This window comes from Ursus arctos, unplaced genomic scaffold (assembly GCF_023065955.2).
Source record: "Ursus arctos isolate Adak ecotype North America unplaced genomic scaffold, UrsArc2.0 scaffold_31, whole genome shotgun sequence".
NCBI classification, from domain to species: Eukaryota; Metazoa; Chordata; class Mammalia; order Carnivora; family Ursidae; genus Ursus; species Ursus arctos.
In genome coordinates, this window is record NW_026622997.1 from 20,666,487 (window position 1) to 20,682,587 (window position 16,101).

At 43.8% G+C, this 16,101-nt stretch overlaps 1 protein-coding gene across 1 annotated transcript in view; it reads left to right on the plus strand.

Moving 5' to 3' along the window:
- The first annotated feature begins 6,872 nt into the window (after positions 1-6,872).
- CAP2 (cyclase associated actin cytoskeleton regulatory protein 2) overlaps positions 6,873-16,101 on the plus strand; it is a 131,837-nt gene continuing 122,608 nt past the window's right edge. The window contains exon 1 of the mRNA XM_026511541.4: positions 6,873-7,250. The gene's annotated coding sequence lies outside the window, so the exon portion shown is untranslated. The remainder of the gene's footprint in view (positions 7,251-16,101) is intronic.

The window sequence follows — 16,101 nt, forward strand, 5'->3', positions numbered from 1 at the left end:
TGGACCAAAACAGGCAGAAACTTGGACATCTACAGTCGTACATTGTAAAAAGTTTTCAGGGGCGCCTGGGAGACTCAGCCGGTTAAGCGTCTGCCTTGGGCTCAGGTCATGTTCTCAGGGTCCTGGGATCAGAGCCCCTTTGCTGGCTCCCTACTCAGCAGGGAGTCTGCTTCCTCCTCTGCCTCTCTCCCCTCCCCCACCCTGCCCCACTCATGCTCACTCTCTCTCAAATAAATCAATAAAATCTTAAAAATAAATAAATAAATAAAAGCTTTCAGGTGCCCTGACTAGGAATATGCCTCCTTGGAAGGAAAGTTATTGTTTTGGAATTTTCCACTTGCCAACTTGGAGATTCCATGAGATTGTGGGTCAACCCACTCTTTATTTTGTAGGTATTAATCATATTTTGTATTTCATACACACTAAATATGCATTACATATACATCACATTAAATTCATAAGGACCATTGATTATTATTTTCTTGTTTAAAATTATTTTGAACAAGGAAACTTTCTTCTAGACAATGCACACTTTCCAGATTGTTCCCTTCGTGTTGGGCGCTGCAATTTGCAGTCCAACCATATCTAGCGAGAGCCTTCCACGTGCCAGGTGGATGGATAATGTAGCATTCTTTTTACTTAAAAGGGGGCTGTTAATTTTGGCTAAGTTCTAGCTAGACTTCTCCAGACGCCTCAGTTTTTCTTCCTTTGCCACTACTGGCCTATCGTGTAGCAATAGTGTAAGTACTTACTTCTGCCATAATTAAATGAGAGGCAGGAATATGCCACTTAATAAACAAAATCTTATTTTAAAAACTGAAATCTAATTCTCTATTATAGCTACGTATTATGGCTTCGCTTTTAACTTCAAACTGCAACATATATCACATAGAGGTTATGAAAAGAAATGAAAAAAATACAAAAATACTTGCATATTGTGTTAGGATGGTGTGATTATTTTTATCTATTCTCTATTTTCATTATTTTAAGATATGACATCAAAAGGAAGAATAAATAAGCTTGCCTTCTTACTAATAAACTCTCCTCTAACCATTGGCCTCTGGCAATTTCACCTTCTCAAAGCTTCTTTACTCAGAGTATAAAGTTAAATACCATATTGCACTTTTTTCCTACTCGCTCTGGGTTCAAATGGGCCTCTGGATCTCTTAAGTTCTCTTGGGTAATCTCTCTCCCTTAGGCTGTCTCTAGACTTTTTAATCGGGCTTTTCTCTTATTCTGTTTTCAAAGCCATTATCTTATTTCTTCACAATAATTGTAATTAAAAAAAATACACTAAACACTTTTTGCAAAAGTTTGGTTGCTGTTTTTTTTTTCCCCACACTATCGTGGACAAACTTGTCAATTTCTCTGAGCTCTGATTTTAGGTCCGGATTTGTGTCAGTAAGCAGATCAATGAACTTGTGTACTGACCACTGACTGCACGGCCCTTGGTTAGGGCCACTGCGCATAGCGGCGCAGGTGAGCCAGGCACGAGGGTACCTTGCTAACAGGTAAATAGAGGTTATTTGTTAACACATGCCAAGAGGAAGAGGCTATGGGCAGCCTTTTCCTTAGCATTGCATAATGATACAAAAATAAATTTGAGATAGGTATGGTTCTGCTTTTAGGCATTTAAATACAGATAGAGAAGACTTGGAAAGTAGACAGCAGAAAAAATATTTAAGAGGGAAATTTCTTTCTAATTTAATGAATAAACTACGTATTTCAAAGGTATTCAATGAAGGAAGAGATTAATATGGACTGGAGGGTTTAGGAATAGCTCCAACAAGTCAGAGGAATATAAAAAGAATCCTTAGGTTTAAGACCAGCGGTCTTCTCTATTTCTAGTTACATAAAATTTTCATGCAGGGACATCTTATCCACAAAGTGGGTTATTAGAGGCATGCCCTGTGGTTGGAGTGGCGTCTACCAGCCCCCTTCGCCTTCTCAAATGCCTCTGAACCTCACCCATGCCCGCCTCATTGCCTGGGATTAGTCAATTATCCTTTTGAGTTAAGGTATGACCATCACAAGATGCTCTTTAAAAAAAGAAGTTATTCCCAAAAGGTTAAACCTACCAAAAACGATCTGCCTGGATGATTCTGCTAAGTGAAGCTGCTTTGGGCCTGGGCTCTGGAGAGAACCAGAGCCTGTGTTCACCTGACATCGAGATGTTGGCTTTGCTGTGGGACTCGGATAGCAAAGGCGGGGAGGAACCATTTGTCTCTCTTTTGCGCTTTTGTAAATCACTGATATTTTGATCAATGTTTAGACACTGATCTGAATTTTTTTCAGAGCTGACTCCAAAAAAATATGATAAAAGCTATGGATCGTCTTCTCAGATAAATGCAGAAACCTAAAACATTACATCTTGTTCATGGAGCTCACAGATTCCTGAAGCCTGTCTAGAGATCCCAGGTTAAAAAATCTCTGTTCACTGAACATATAACAAGGGTCATTTTGGGTGCCTGTGGTGCTAGGGAAACTGATACTGTTCACCTTCACTTTCTTCTATTTATAGTTCATCACTCGACTTCATGCTCACCCTTCCCTCACCCCCGCATCTGTGGGTGGACAGACCATCAAAATAATAACTAAGAATCCTCACATTGGAAGAAAGATGGCTGGGTGTGGTTAATGGTGGAGGGGAAGGTGGCGTGGAGGTGATGTCCCCAAGGCTATGTGATGTGGCCAGCTCTGCCATACTCAGTAGCTGCTGGATCAAAGCCAAGCTCCGTATAACTCCTCCATGTCAGAGAAAATCAGACCATGTAGCATAGCCATCAAAGAGTTCTCTCTCTTTCATAGACGCTGGGTCAGGACATAGGTGGGTAGATAAGAGAGAAATCCTTACTAAGGATCTTTACATGGCAAAAGATTGGAATATTTAAGATTTGTTTCCAGGGTCTTTTACTCCTCTGGCACAAGCTTCCAATGCTCCAATGGAAAGACAGAAGGTCAGGATGACAGTTGAGCTACCCTGGTTTCCTCTTTGAGAAGAAAGGATAAAGAATCCATTCATCCGAAGCAGTCGATGACTCACTGTTACCTCTGCCACAGAAATGGGGCGACATTTAACTTATATAATTCATCTTTGTCCGTATCTCACGAACGCAAGGGAGTATTACTCACCTACCCCTTTCTCTGCACAGCTCACTCTGTGATACTATAAAGTTCCATCATTTCCTTAGTCGGGTTTATTCATTCCTGATACATCAGCTCAGTGGAAGCAGGATATCAGTTTTATTCCTAGATATTCTTGATGATGCATAGACATTAACTTCTATCACAACTGTACAGATGTCTACTCTTGCAGTAAGCATTTGTGTTATGATCCACTGTTACTTTTCTTTTTTTTAAGTTTATTTATTTATTTAGTTAGTTAGTTAGTAATCTCTATGCCCAATGTGGGGCTCAAACTCAGAACCCTGAGGTCAAGGGTTGCAGGCTCTTCTGACTAAGCCAGCCAGGCACCTCCCCACGGGTAGTTTTCCATTCATTTCTATTTGTTCCTATTTATTCATGTAAAGCGTAGTGGTTAAGTACACAAGGTAAAGCTAGACTTCTGGATCCAAAATCCCACTACCAATGTTCCTCTCTGATCCTGAACAAATGGCCAAAGCTCTCTGCGCTTGGTTCTTTATTTATAAAGTGCGGATAAGAACAGCACCCACTTCGCAAGGCTGGGGAGTTAGTCCGCATAAAATGCTGAGAACAGAGCTCGGTCCGTGGTAGGTGTTCAGAGTTAGCCATGATGATAACCCTCTGTTTGCATAGAGCGTTGCATTCTTAGCACCCACAATGTGTGAATCAACCCCTGGTAAAATTGCCATTGATAACTTTCAACTTGGGAGTTATCAAAATACAAACTCGCGGGGTACCCCGGTTATGTGGTCTTCAGAACTTCTGAGTTCTGAGAAGGCAGGTGTTGGGAGGCAACCTTCAAAATCCTTTCCTTTTCACGGACCAAGAAAAGCTCCCCAAAAGGACATGGTGTTCACTGGATGCTTTCCATTTGCCAGTCAGGGTAAGGAGAGGAAGGCAAAATAAGCATGGGGGCAACAATCTGGTCCCAGCGGTCTCAGCAGCCACGTGGGTGGAGTGGGGCTCGCAGAGACCTGGGGCCCTAGCATAACTTCACAAAGGGCCCGCCTGGAATCCAGACACCCATTCTTTCTCTCGTGCACCAGCATGGACGCTGCTCAGGAAAGAGGGTCTCTCTGGGTTCGTTTGTTTCCATCCACAACACCACTTTAGGGAGACTTTTTATCAAATTCACAGATGGTTAGCCTCCTACATGTCAGACTGACATGCAGGTACATTTGGACCTGGGGAGTGGATTCTAGGAGAGGAGCATGGAGGTCTGGATTCTGCCTGATATTTTATGAGCTTTATAGACTACGCATTTTGAGATTCTGAGTCACCTGCTCACCATCGAGATTCTAGCAAATCCCTTCACTTAAAATAATTAATGTAAAAGTTTGACACCATATACAGAAAAGCAGAACAGTAGAATCATTCTAACGACGGGCCCCTCCGCTTCGCCACGTGTCTACCACGTTATCAGCTTTCAGATACAGACATGGCTGGTGACAACAGGAGTGTTTATCCCGGGGACAAATCCAATGGAGAGGAGGAAGCTCAGACACAAGAGTATGGAGCCCAAAGTGGAATAAGAAAAGAATATTATTAGCTTTGGCAAGGAAGGGGAAGTTAATTCAAATGAAATATAATGAGCAGAGAAGAGGAGAGGAGAAATTTGGGGGCAGAAGGGAGAAAAGTGGTTGGCATAGAAGCTAACATGGCATCAGCCTCTTCCTAGAGCAGATAATGAGATCATCGGCTAAGGACAACTGCAGGTTTGGGTTGGAATCTTAGGAAGGACTGAAAAGATTTAGAAGAGCCTAGCTCCCATCCTCTTCTTTCCAATTCCACAACCTTCAGAACAATTCCTGTAAAGGAAAAACGTGTCAGCAAATATGTACGCAATGACCTTTCTGTGTCAGCTTTGGGGACATAGCCTTAAACCTTGAACAGACATGATCCTTGCTTTCCTGGAACTTTCTGGTCTAATTGGACACTAGGGACAGCAAACATTAGGGGGTTGTTTAGGAAGATGAGTTCACTGGGGGTTAGCCCCATTGTGGCATCCGTCAGCAGACATATGCTCTGTTAGGTGAAATTAGTTCTAGGAAGAATTCAGGCAACAGGTTAAGGCTCATTTACTTTTCCTTCCAAATTAGTGAATTACGTCTTAGAGGATTTCCCTGCCTCTTATCTCTTTCCAATCCTAGATGACACTACCAAATTAACCACTATCATGGCTCGGCTCCAAATCTGTGAATAGTTCCCCAATGCCTGCCCCTTGGGGGTCAACCATCTTAGGTTAAGACTGAAAGCCACCACCACGGAGAATCTATCCTTCCTCTCTATCTGACTCCTGCAACTCTCCATCCCAGCTAAGGTCACTGCCTGTCCTTCAGACCTGTCCTGTCCTTTACCACCTCTTCACTTTTGTCCCTGCTCTTCCTTTCATCGTGAGTGTCTTCCCTGGACCCTTCACTTTTATTGTTTTATTTCTGCTTGGGAAGTTCGACTCTCACTTCCACCAGGATGTAATCTCTGATCCCAGGACTAGAAGCAACTTCACTCTCTTCTACACGACCACAGACCTTCCACCATGTTTCTTTTGGGACATTTTTTTTTACAGTCTTCTTTACACCGTGGTTATTTTTATACTCTCTTCTTCCTACTCTTTTATAAACCTAAGGACAGGATTTGTGCCTTATTCACCTTTATACTCCATAATACTTTATACTCCAAGGCAAAATATACTCAGCTAAAGGAAATGCTCTGTGAGTATTTTGTTGATGTTAATGTTAGGGGGGGAAGGTCATACTAGATGGGAACCTTGGATGTTTCCTGCAGACTTGCACAGCCTGATTCTTATGGATATATGACTTTTTACATTCTTGGTAAATAAATGTTCTAAATACATATATACTTCGTCCATCTACTCATTCCTTTATTCATTACTCAGTAGAAATGTATTAGATACCTACCAAATGCAAGGCATGGGCGCCATAGGGATGCCCTTGGCTCTCTGCTAAATGCAGGACCTCCACCTATTTATCAATGCTTACGCCATTTTCTTTCCCTTCTTTTCAGACAAAGGGGACCAATGAGGCATCCCCTCGTTGGCTAAATGCAATGTGTAATAGCAATGACTTTCATGTAAGTTGTGACAATTGGGTCAGAATAAGCCTGGTAAGGCACAGAACCCATTAGCTTTTTAGACATTCATCCTCTTATTTGTTTGAAAATTTTGCTCTAAGAAGTATCAATTACCATCCCCCACTTCTCTCCTCTGTAATTATTTTCCTGGCATTTATTCAATAAAAAGTTTCAAGTCCACTTTCTCAGATTGAAATAAACGATGAAAATTGAAAATCAATGTTTTCCTTCTACGCATGTTAACAAAACAGTAAAAAGCCTCTAATTTTATAATTATAATCACTATATAAAGGGGAAATGGCCACAAACAGACATTAAAGTGGAGTGCTTTGGGATAGGTTTGTTTTTAAATAATTGGGCATTTAGTCTCTTTTAAAGATGCTGTATGTAAGACACATTTAAAAAATACATTAGAAAATGTTCTTATAAGATCTGAAAGCTGCTGAGCTTGATGCCTGGCTAATGCGTTAGATGTCCACCTCCCTCTCCCTCCAGGGCCCTTCTTCGCATATTGGGGTCGGGGGACACACAGGCCCGGCTCTTGCTTCCTAAGGACCCATCATGTCTCTGCGAAGTCTTTGAGGAGCCAACCTATCCGTGGCTCTTTCAGCCAGGAGTCTGCCGGATCTTTCCAGACTTCCTTGCAAGGCTGCCTGATGCGGTGAATTCATTTCTTTCACAGCCGGGCGCCTGGCAGGCTCGCTCCCCCTTCCCCTGCCGTCCCCGCGTCCCAGTCTTGTCTCCCACGGCCCATCTGCCCCTCCTTTCCTCCAGCCCCCTCTCCTCTCTGCTCCCCTTTATTCCACTCGGCACCCGCGGGGCTTTGCCCTCCCTCCCCCCCTCTCCCCCTCAGCTCGTCTGTATTTGGAGCTCCCGGAAGCCGCCGGCGACTCTCCCCAGGAGCAGCGTGACTGACACCGGCTCCGACTCGAGGGGGAGGAGGGAGCGGGAGGAGGGTGCGAGTGGCCGAACTCGGATTTGCGGCGCCGGGGACCGGACCCCGGGCCCCCCAGCAGGTAAGCGGGCGCTGCGGGCGGGCGCGGCTGCGGAGGGCCGGGGGCAGGTGCGGGGGGCGCCCCGCGGCCGGCCGCTCGGAAGTTGCGCCGAAAGGGTGGGGTGGGGAGGGTGGCGGGACGCGGCTGCGGCGGCGGCGCGCGAGCGGGGGAGGCGGCGCGGGCGCCTGCGGGGCCGGGGGCCGGGGCCCGGGGCGGGGACGCGGGCGGGGCGGGGGGGGCCGCCCCGTGTGGGTCAGCGCCGCGGCGCCCTGCCCCCCGCCCCGTCCCCGCTGCGGGCGCCCCGGGCCGGCGCGGGGAAGCAGGCTGCGCGCGGGAGCCGGCCGGGGCCTAGCCGCCCCGCGCTGCCGCCCCAGGCCCGTCTTAACTTTGGGGGTCCTCGCCCGCCGGGCTCCGAGCCTCCCCACCCCACGGGGCTGCGTAGGGAGGGGGGAGAGGGGGAGGGCTGCGACTGGGCTGGATCCGACCACGGCACCTCGATTGGAAAGTGCTGGAAAGGAACGGACCTGGCTTCTCTGCAGAACCTGACTAGAGGCAATGAGTCACTTTGAAAAAATGCAAAGGCAACTGAGGCAGTGAGGGACAGCCCGAAATAGGGCCTCTCACACAGCTGGGTCCCTGACTGCTTTGGGTGGAAAGCTGTCTGCGCAAGTAGCTGAGTTATCATCACTTTCTGGGCTAATAATTGCCTATGCAGATGGCCTTGCCTTTATTCCCATCGGAGTGGTGTCAGGCATCACAAACAGGCTGCAAGTTTTAGCAACATTTGAATTGATGCCTTCTGTGAAATGATTGGAAATATGGGTGACTGCGTTTAGGATGTGGGGCTAGGATTGGGTCCACACGGCCAAAGGGGAGATTGAACATTTAGCAAAGCATCAAGAACCTTTGGTTCAGTAAGTCTGGGGAATGCAGAAGCCTATGGGACTCAGGCACCATAGTTTACAGAATTGTTTGCAGGTACTATTTCTTTACTGCGTATATAGATTTCTTTTAATTTAAGGAACGTGCCTTAGAATTTTTGGTAAAATAGCTGAGCTCACTTAATGTAAGATTATGACAGTGGAGTGATATTTGGGGAAATTGTTCTTATAATTACCAGAGTCTAATCAGACTATAAGCCACTTGAGGGCAAGGGTGGGGTTTTTGGAACTTCTTTCAGCCCCCAACAGTATTTGACTTACAATGTGTAATGAGCAGGGAGTAAAAGCTTTTTAAAGTGATTCATTCAATAGCTTGACTGTGGCTAGATCATGACTTCTTTTTTTTTTTTTAAGATTTTATTTATTTATTTATTTATTTATTTATTTATTTATTTGACAGAGAGAGACAGCGAGAGAGGGAACACAAGCAAGGGGAGTGTGAGAGGGAGAAGCAGGCTCCTCCCCCCCCCCCCAGCAGGGAACCCAATGCAGGGCTGGATCCCAGGACCCTGGGATCATGACCTGAGCCAAAGGCAGATGCTTAATGGCTGAGCCACCCAGGCCCCTGCTAGATCATGACTTCTTGAAGATAAAGTGTATTTTGCAAAGAAAGACTATTCCGTGAATTCCCATATCTAAAAATCCTTAATAAAATTAGAATCAAGGTGTCATATTTATTCAGGAGAAAAAGTAATTGAGAAATCAGGAAGGTGACCATCGAAGTGGCCGTGACTGGTAGGAAATAGGTTTTTGGTGCTCATTGTTGAAGTGGTGAAAATTGTATGAACTGCAAATTTCAGTGTCCATAAATTTCAGCCACACTTTTCCTTTGTGTATTGTTTATGGCTGCTTTTAAGCTGCAACACTAGAGTTGAGGAGCTCCTAAAGAGATCACATGGCCTGCAAAACCTACATATTTACCCTCTAGCCCTCAGCTCAAGAAATTTGCCCAATCTTACACTGTATCAACAAATTTGAAGTTCATATAATTTTCACCAGTAAAGAAATATTCTTCTTGTTTTTTCAGGCATTTAAAAATGTAAAAATAATTCTTAGCTGGATAGAGGAGGGGGAGACATAAAGATAGGAGGGAAATGGGGCAGGTTTGTCCTGTTGGTAGACCTTTGCTACTTTCCTCTGCAGTGTGATAGTTTGGAGAAGAGCCTTTGAAGTGATTAATGGGCCAGATAATCCAAGCGCCTGAGTCCTATCAAGAGTCGTTACATATCTTCAAAAGTAGCATTAATTTCTTTGGGTATTGTAGCTTTTTATTTTGTCTTGAATATCTTAAGGGACATCTTCATATATTAAGTTTTGGTTTTTGTTAATTATGTAACGCTTTATACATAAAAATAATATGCTAAGTGTATGTAAGCTATAGCCATTATGTTCAAATGGCCACCATCACTGCATTAAAAACTAGGATTTAAGAACCAGATAATTGTGTGGGGCGCCTGGGTGGCTCAGTCGTTAAGTGTCTGCCTTCGGCTCAGGGCGTGGTCCCAGCGTTCCAGGATCGAGCCCCACATCAGGCTCCTACGCTGGGAGCCTGCTTCTTCCTCTCCCACTCCCCCTGCTTGTATTCCCTCTCGCTGGCTGTCTCTATCTCTGTCGAATAAATAAATAAAATCTTAAAAAAAAAAAAAAAGAACCAAATAATTGTGAAAAGATGGCCTACAGAATGGGAGGAAGTACTTTAGAGTTATATATCTGATAAGGGGCTTGTATCCAAAATATATAAAGAGCTCTTACAACTCAATAATAAAAAGATGAATAACCCAATATAAAAATTGTCAAAGGATCTGAATAGACATTTCGCCAAAGAAGATAGCCAGTAAGTAATGAAAAGATGCTCATCGCTATTATTCATCAAAGAAGTGCAAATCAAGCCACACTGAGATACCATTTCACACCCACTAGGATGGCTAGAATAAGGAAATCATGTGGTAAGTGTTGGTGAGGATGTGGAGGAACAGGAACTCTTACTCATTGGTGGTGGAATGTCAAATGGTGCAGCTGCTTTGGAAAACAGTTTGGCAATTCCTCGAAAGTTAAACACTGAGTTACCATATGATAGAGTAATTTCACGCACAGTATATGTATCCAAGAGAAGTGAAAGTATATGTCTACACAAAAACCTACACACAAATATTTATACCAGCACGTAATAGCTAAAAGGCGGAAATAATCCAAATGTCCATCGACTGATGAATGGATACATATAATGTGGTCTACCCATAGAATGGGATAGTAGTTGGCCATAAAAAGAAATGAAGTACCGGTCCATGCTAAACCTTTTATGAACCATTATTCTAAGTGAAAGAAGTGAGTCACAGTAGACCACAAATTGTTTAATTCTGCTCCTATGAAAATGTACAAAACAGTGCAATCTATAGAGACAAGAAGTAGCTTAATGGATGCTTAGGGCTGGAGTTTGAGGGCAGGGAGGTGATAGTTACAGGCTACAAGGTTTTTCTTTGAGCTGGTGAAAATGTTCTAGGTTTGACCGTGGTGATAATTGCACGTATCATTGAATTGTACACTTCAAATGGGTGAATTATCTCCTACGTGTTGTATGTCAATAACGCTGTTAAAGAGAATACGCAGAGGGGCGCCTGGGTGGCACAGCGGTTAAGCATCTGCCTTCGGCTCAGGGTGTGATCCCGGCGTTCTGGGATCGAGCCCCACGTCAGGCTCATCCGCTATGAGCCTGCTTCTTCCTCTCCCACTCCCCCTGCTTGTGTTCCCTCTCTCGCTGGCTGTCTCTCTCTCTCTCTCTGTCAAATAAATAAATAAAATCTTAAAAAAAAAAAAAAAAAGAGAATACACAGAAACCAGGAGGAAAAACTGTTGCATGTTGTGCTCTTCTCCATGTCCCTCCAACTCTGAATTTTGTGTCAACTGATCTCTGGTTTTATTGTAAAACTATTTTAGGACATATGTATGTATTCCTAAACAATGGACTGTTTAGGTTTTCTTGGTTTTTGACTTATAAAAGGGGTGTATATAATTGTCTCACTTAAAAAAACCTCAACATTAAGTTTTTAAGGCTTGTCCCTATCGTAGCAGGTGGCTACATAGCCCTTGTTGGCAAATATCCCCCAATGTATTTATCCATTCTCTTATTGGTGGGCATTTGGGTTGGTTCCCATGTTTTGCTGTTATGAAGCATGCTGCTGTGAAGACTTTTTTCCGTGTCTTGGCACAGATGTGCAAGAGCTCTTCTGTGTGAATGTGACTGTATCATATATTTTAATGACAAAAAGAAAAGAATAAGTTGATTCTTTCTCTGGCTTACACATTAAGGTGTATCTCCAGCTTCTTCATTGCCCCCAAACCAAGTGAATAGAACTGAGATCCTATCTTCTCGTTCCATTAAGATTCTAATTGCAATACCTATTATGTGATGTTCCCAGAAGTGTGCAAAGACATGAATCTAAAACTCTACAGCTGAATTTCACAGCAAGACCACATACCCCAAGAGCGTCTTCATTCCCTTTTGTCACTTGGGTTAAGGATGGGACAGAAAACCATTTTATTGAGTCAGAGGGACATGACTTTCTGCGAGGTCCATAAGTGGTTTCTAAACCTTGCTCACATTTTCCTTGTATGTGTATCCTTGCCGGGCTGGCCAGTATTTCTAACATGACTTAGTTTGGTTATTCTGGTAACAACGAGCCAGTTGGAAACATGGCATTCTATCCCGGGGCACTTTCCAAGCCTGCCCTGACCCAGGCTGCGAGCTTTTGGACTTCATCCTGGGTATTTCTTCTTGTATTTAGCAAGAGAGGAAGCGCCGTCAGGTCAGAGCAGGCCATTATAAGGGATTTTCTAAGGTGGTTTTTTTTTTGTTTTAATTATGGTAAAATATACAACATAAAATTTACCGTTTTAATCATTTTTAAGCGTACAGTTCAGCGGCATTCAGTACATTCACAAAGTTGTATGACCATTACCACCATCCATCTCCAGAACTTTTTAATTACCTCATACTGAAACTCAGTCCCCACCGGATGATAACCCCCCATTCCTCCCTCCCCAGCCCCTGGCACCCACCATTCCACTTTCTGTCTCTAGGGATTTGCCTGTTCTCAGGGCCTCATGTCCATGAAATCACACAATATTTGTCTTTTTACATGAGGTTTTATATCAGGGGAATTTCATATTGCTCTGATTTTCTTAAGTAGACCCTTTTCTCACTTATGGGAAACATCTTTTACTGAGCAGTTATGTAAAGAGAGGGTTTCCTTTTCAGGATACAGCCCTATATAGGAATGGACATAGCAAGTGTTCTAAAGCCCGAGGAAGAACTTCTGATTATTATGGATTAATAATAATAATTTCACCTGACCTTTCTCATTAATTAGACATCTAATAATCCTGGCTTCTCATTGACCACTTAACCAACTGGAGAAGGTGCAGTAGTCCCAAGATAAAAACTCACATCTATCTAATGAAAGGAGAAATTAGGTTACCTTGAGATTCCTGTAGTTCCCAGCTTCTCAAAATTTAAAGGCCATTTTACAATATACAAGTCTGATCTAAAATCATTCTAGTTTTGAAAGGGTACTAAAGAGCAGGAGAAAGGCACCTGGGTGGCTCAGTTGGTTGAACGTGCCTGCCTTCAGCTCAGGTCATGATCTCAGGGTCCTGGGATCGAGCCCTGTGTCGGGCACCCTGCTAGGCGGGGAGTCTGCTACTCCCTCTCCCTCTGCTGCTCCCCCCTCCTTGTGCTCTCTCTCTCTCTCAAGTAAATAAATAAAATCTTTAAAAAAAAAAAGAAAGAGCAGGTGGGTTCTGGGAGTCTGGAAAGTAATGTCAGGTGGTCTCCAGGGTAGCATTGAAGAGGGGAGTGGTCCCTAGAGAAGCTAGATGCTGGGGACCGCAGAGACAAGCCTTGTAATAGTGCCTAGGAGACATTGGTTGTCTTGTGTCTATATTTGTGCACACTCTAATGTGAAAATAACCCTTATTACTTTGTATCAGTCCACGTGGAAATCCAGAGAAACTCTGGGATCCTTTGATTATTTCTTCATTCCCTTATGTCGGATGACTGCTGTATGTTCAGGTCCCTGGGGATGCAAAGAGGACTATCAGTGAAGGAAGAGACGAGGAACAGGAGGTGCTCCAAGTTGTGCACGTAGGTCTCAAAGGAGCTACTAAGGTTGTAGTCACCATTAGCTCTAGCCTGTTTCTATTTAATTTTATTCAGAGAAGAATCACTGGATTTTTTTTTTAAGATTTTTGAATTTATTTTAGAGAGAGAGAGAGCACAAGCGAGTGCAGGGAGGGGCAGAGCGAGAGAGAGAGAGAGAGAGAGAGAGAGAGAGAGAGAAACTTTAGCAGACCCCGTGCTCAACATAGAGGCTGACGTGGGGCTCGACCTCACAACCCTGAGGTCATGACCTGAGCTGAAACAAGAGTCAGACGCTTAACCAACCTTGCCCATCTGGTGCCTCCAGAATCACTGGGTTTTTATGAGATAAATTGATTATTTTACTCTAAGGCAATAAGAAGCAGTCAAAATGGACCACACTGAGAAAACCAGTCAATTGGATTTTCCAGAACCAGGCGCAAAAGGCTTCTAGCCGTGAAAGCATATTTACTCTGATGATAGTCTGGTGTGTCGTGGAGGCTGTCTGTTCTATGCATTCTCAGGTTGGAAGCCCAGAGTGTGTAGGTAAGGAATTGGTGAGGTATGAGGGTGGTCTTTTCATGTACTGAGCACGGTCTGGGGCTTGTGCTCACGCCCGTCCGGTTGCAGGTCTCGCCGATATCCGGCCTTGCGAGTAGGTTGATGGGGGAAGAGTCCATCCAGTTGGTTGCTTGGCGTTCGGTAGACCACACACAGTTTCTCCTGGTACCATCTTCGAACATGCTGGAAGCTATGGCTGGAGATTTTCAGGGGTCCAATACAGGTTCACAAGTATTTAGCCAAAATTTTTAAAGTTGTGATTCTGATTCCTCCTTCTTTTCCATTGCTGCTTCTCTGTTTCTCAGCACTCTCGTGGTGCGCTCTGCCGTGCACAGTTCCCTCTGTGGACGGCCCTCCAGCCCCCCTTCTTCCGCCCTGCTTTAGAAGCGCCGCTCCCTTCGTCTCCTCCCTCAGTGTGTCTTCTGAATGCAAGGTGAATGATGATCTAATGAAAGTTCTCCAGTCACTGAGAACTTTGAAAAAGAGGTTTGCTCACACCGATGAGTCTAGGTAGGCTAGAATTAGGGGTGGAACTCATTCTTACTTTAGGCCAACAGTCTTCAAACTGTGTACTTTAACTGTATTTGAAGATTTCCCCAAGGTACATGCACACAGGTGTTTTGAGAAAGTAAATTTCCAGGGGCGCCTGGGTGGCACAGCGGTTAAGCGTCTGCCTTCGGCTCAGGGCGTGATCCCGGCGTTATGGGATCGAGCCCCGCATCAGGCTCCTCCGCTATGAGCCTGCTTCTTCCTCTCCCACTCCCCCTGCTTGTGTTCCCTCTCTCGCTGGCTGTCTCTATCTCTGTCAAATAAATAAATAAATCTTTAAAAAAAAAGAGAAAGTAAATTTTCAAGTCCTCCTCTCCCCCGTGTCCTTTTTTGCAGAGACCAGTCTTCTTGAGAGCAGGCGTGCCACAGAGATTCTGGCCTCTCTCCCACCTTCTTTTCCATAAGCACCTTTCTCTCCTTTTACCGAAGGAAAACCTGTATCTCTAATCCATCTTCCTAATTCATTTTACTAAAAAGGCCTCTTTCTAACCCATTTTTTTAACTAAACTGCACTGTCCAAGGATATCAACATCTAGGGAGTGGGGAAGGCAGAAGAGGGGGGACATTTCAGAATATCAGCTTTAGGGGTGAGAAAGTGAATGATTCCAATGCCCAAATTACGTGTTTTCTAAATCTCTGTTAAAACACACACACACACACACACACACACACACACACACACACACACACACAATCTAATCAAATTGTAAACTGATATTAAAGGACATATTTAGAAAGGGATGAAATTAGGACTCTCATACAAATGAAAAATGAATATTTTTTAAAGATTTTATTTATTTATTAGAGAGAGAGAGAGCACAAGCAGGGGAAGGGGCAGAGGGAGAGGAAGAAACGGACTCCCCGCTGAGCAGGACCCTGGACCCTGGTCCCAGGACCCTGAGATCACGACCGAGCCGAAGGCAGATGCTTAACTGACTGAGCCACCCAGGCGCCTCCAAATGAACATTTTTAAACATGCTTAAAAATGAGAGAGCTGGAAAGGTCTACAGTCAGTTCAAAGAAAACCATTGATAGGAAGGTTGAAATGAATTTGCCTAATTGGTATTAAAGTGGCTTGTTCCACGGCGGGAGAGGAAAGTCAATCGAATGTCTACAAGATAAAACTTACTTACGTGCTTATAGGCAATAATTACCTGCTTTCTGATGAGTTTTCTACACGTTAACTGCTCTATCTCCCGAGTTGTAAATGGCCCAGATGGGTGAGTAAGTAGGGTTCTGACTAATCAGTGTTCCCAGTTTCTCCTTACACTGATGATGCAAATAATTGGTGATATTTCTTCACCATGTGATGTTTAGTATACCCAGGATTTCAAAGAATGGAGTGACATTTCTCTTACAAAGTGTCACCCATTCCCATCTTCTCATGTATGTGAACATAGTTTCCCAGCATTTACCCCAATAAAAACAAAAATTGAGAAATTCATGTTCAACCTTGACTCATTCTAGTAATAAATATACTCATCCATATATACATGGAAAAAGTTGAAAAGTGAAAGTGCTCAAGAGAGGGTTTTCCAATAAAAATTACTTTTTATGTACGTTTAGTAATTATTTGTTAACATTTGTAGTATTTGTGTTGTTTTGATAAGTGGTATTCAGAGTTACGATGGTAACAATCAGAAGAGCATTTTTTTTGCCATTGAATTTAAATTTAAGTTTATAAACA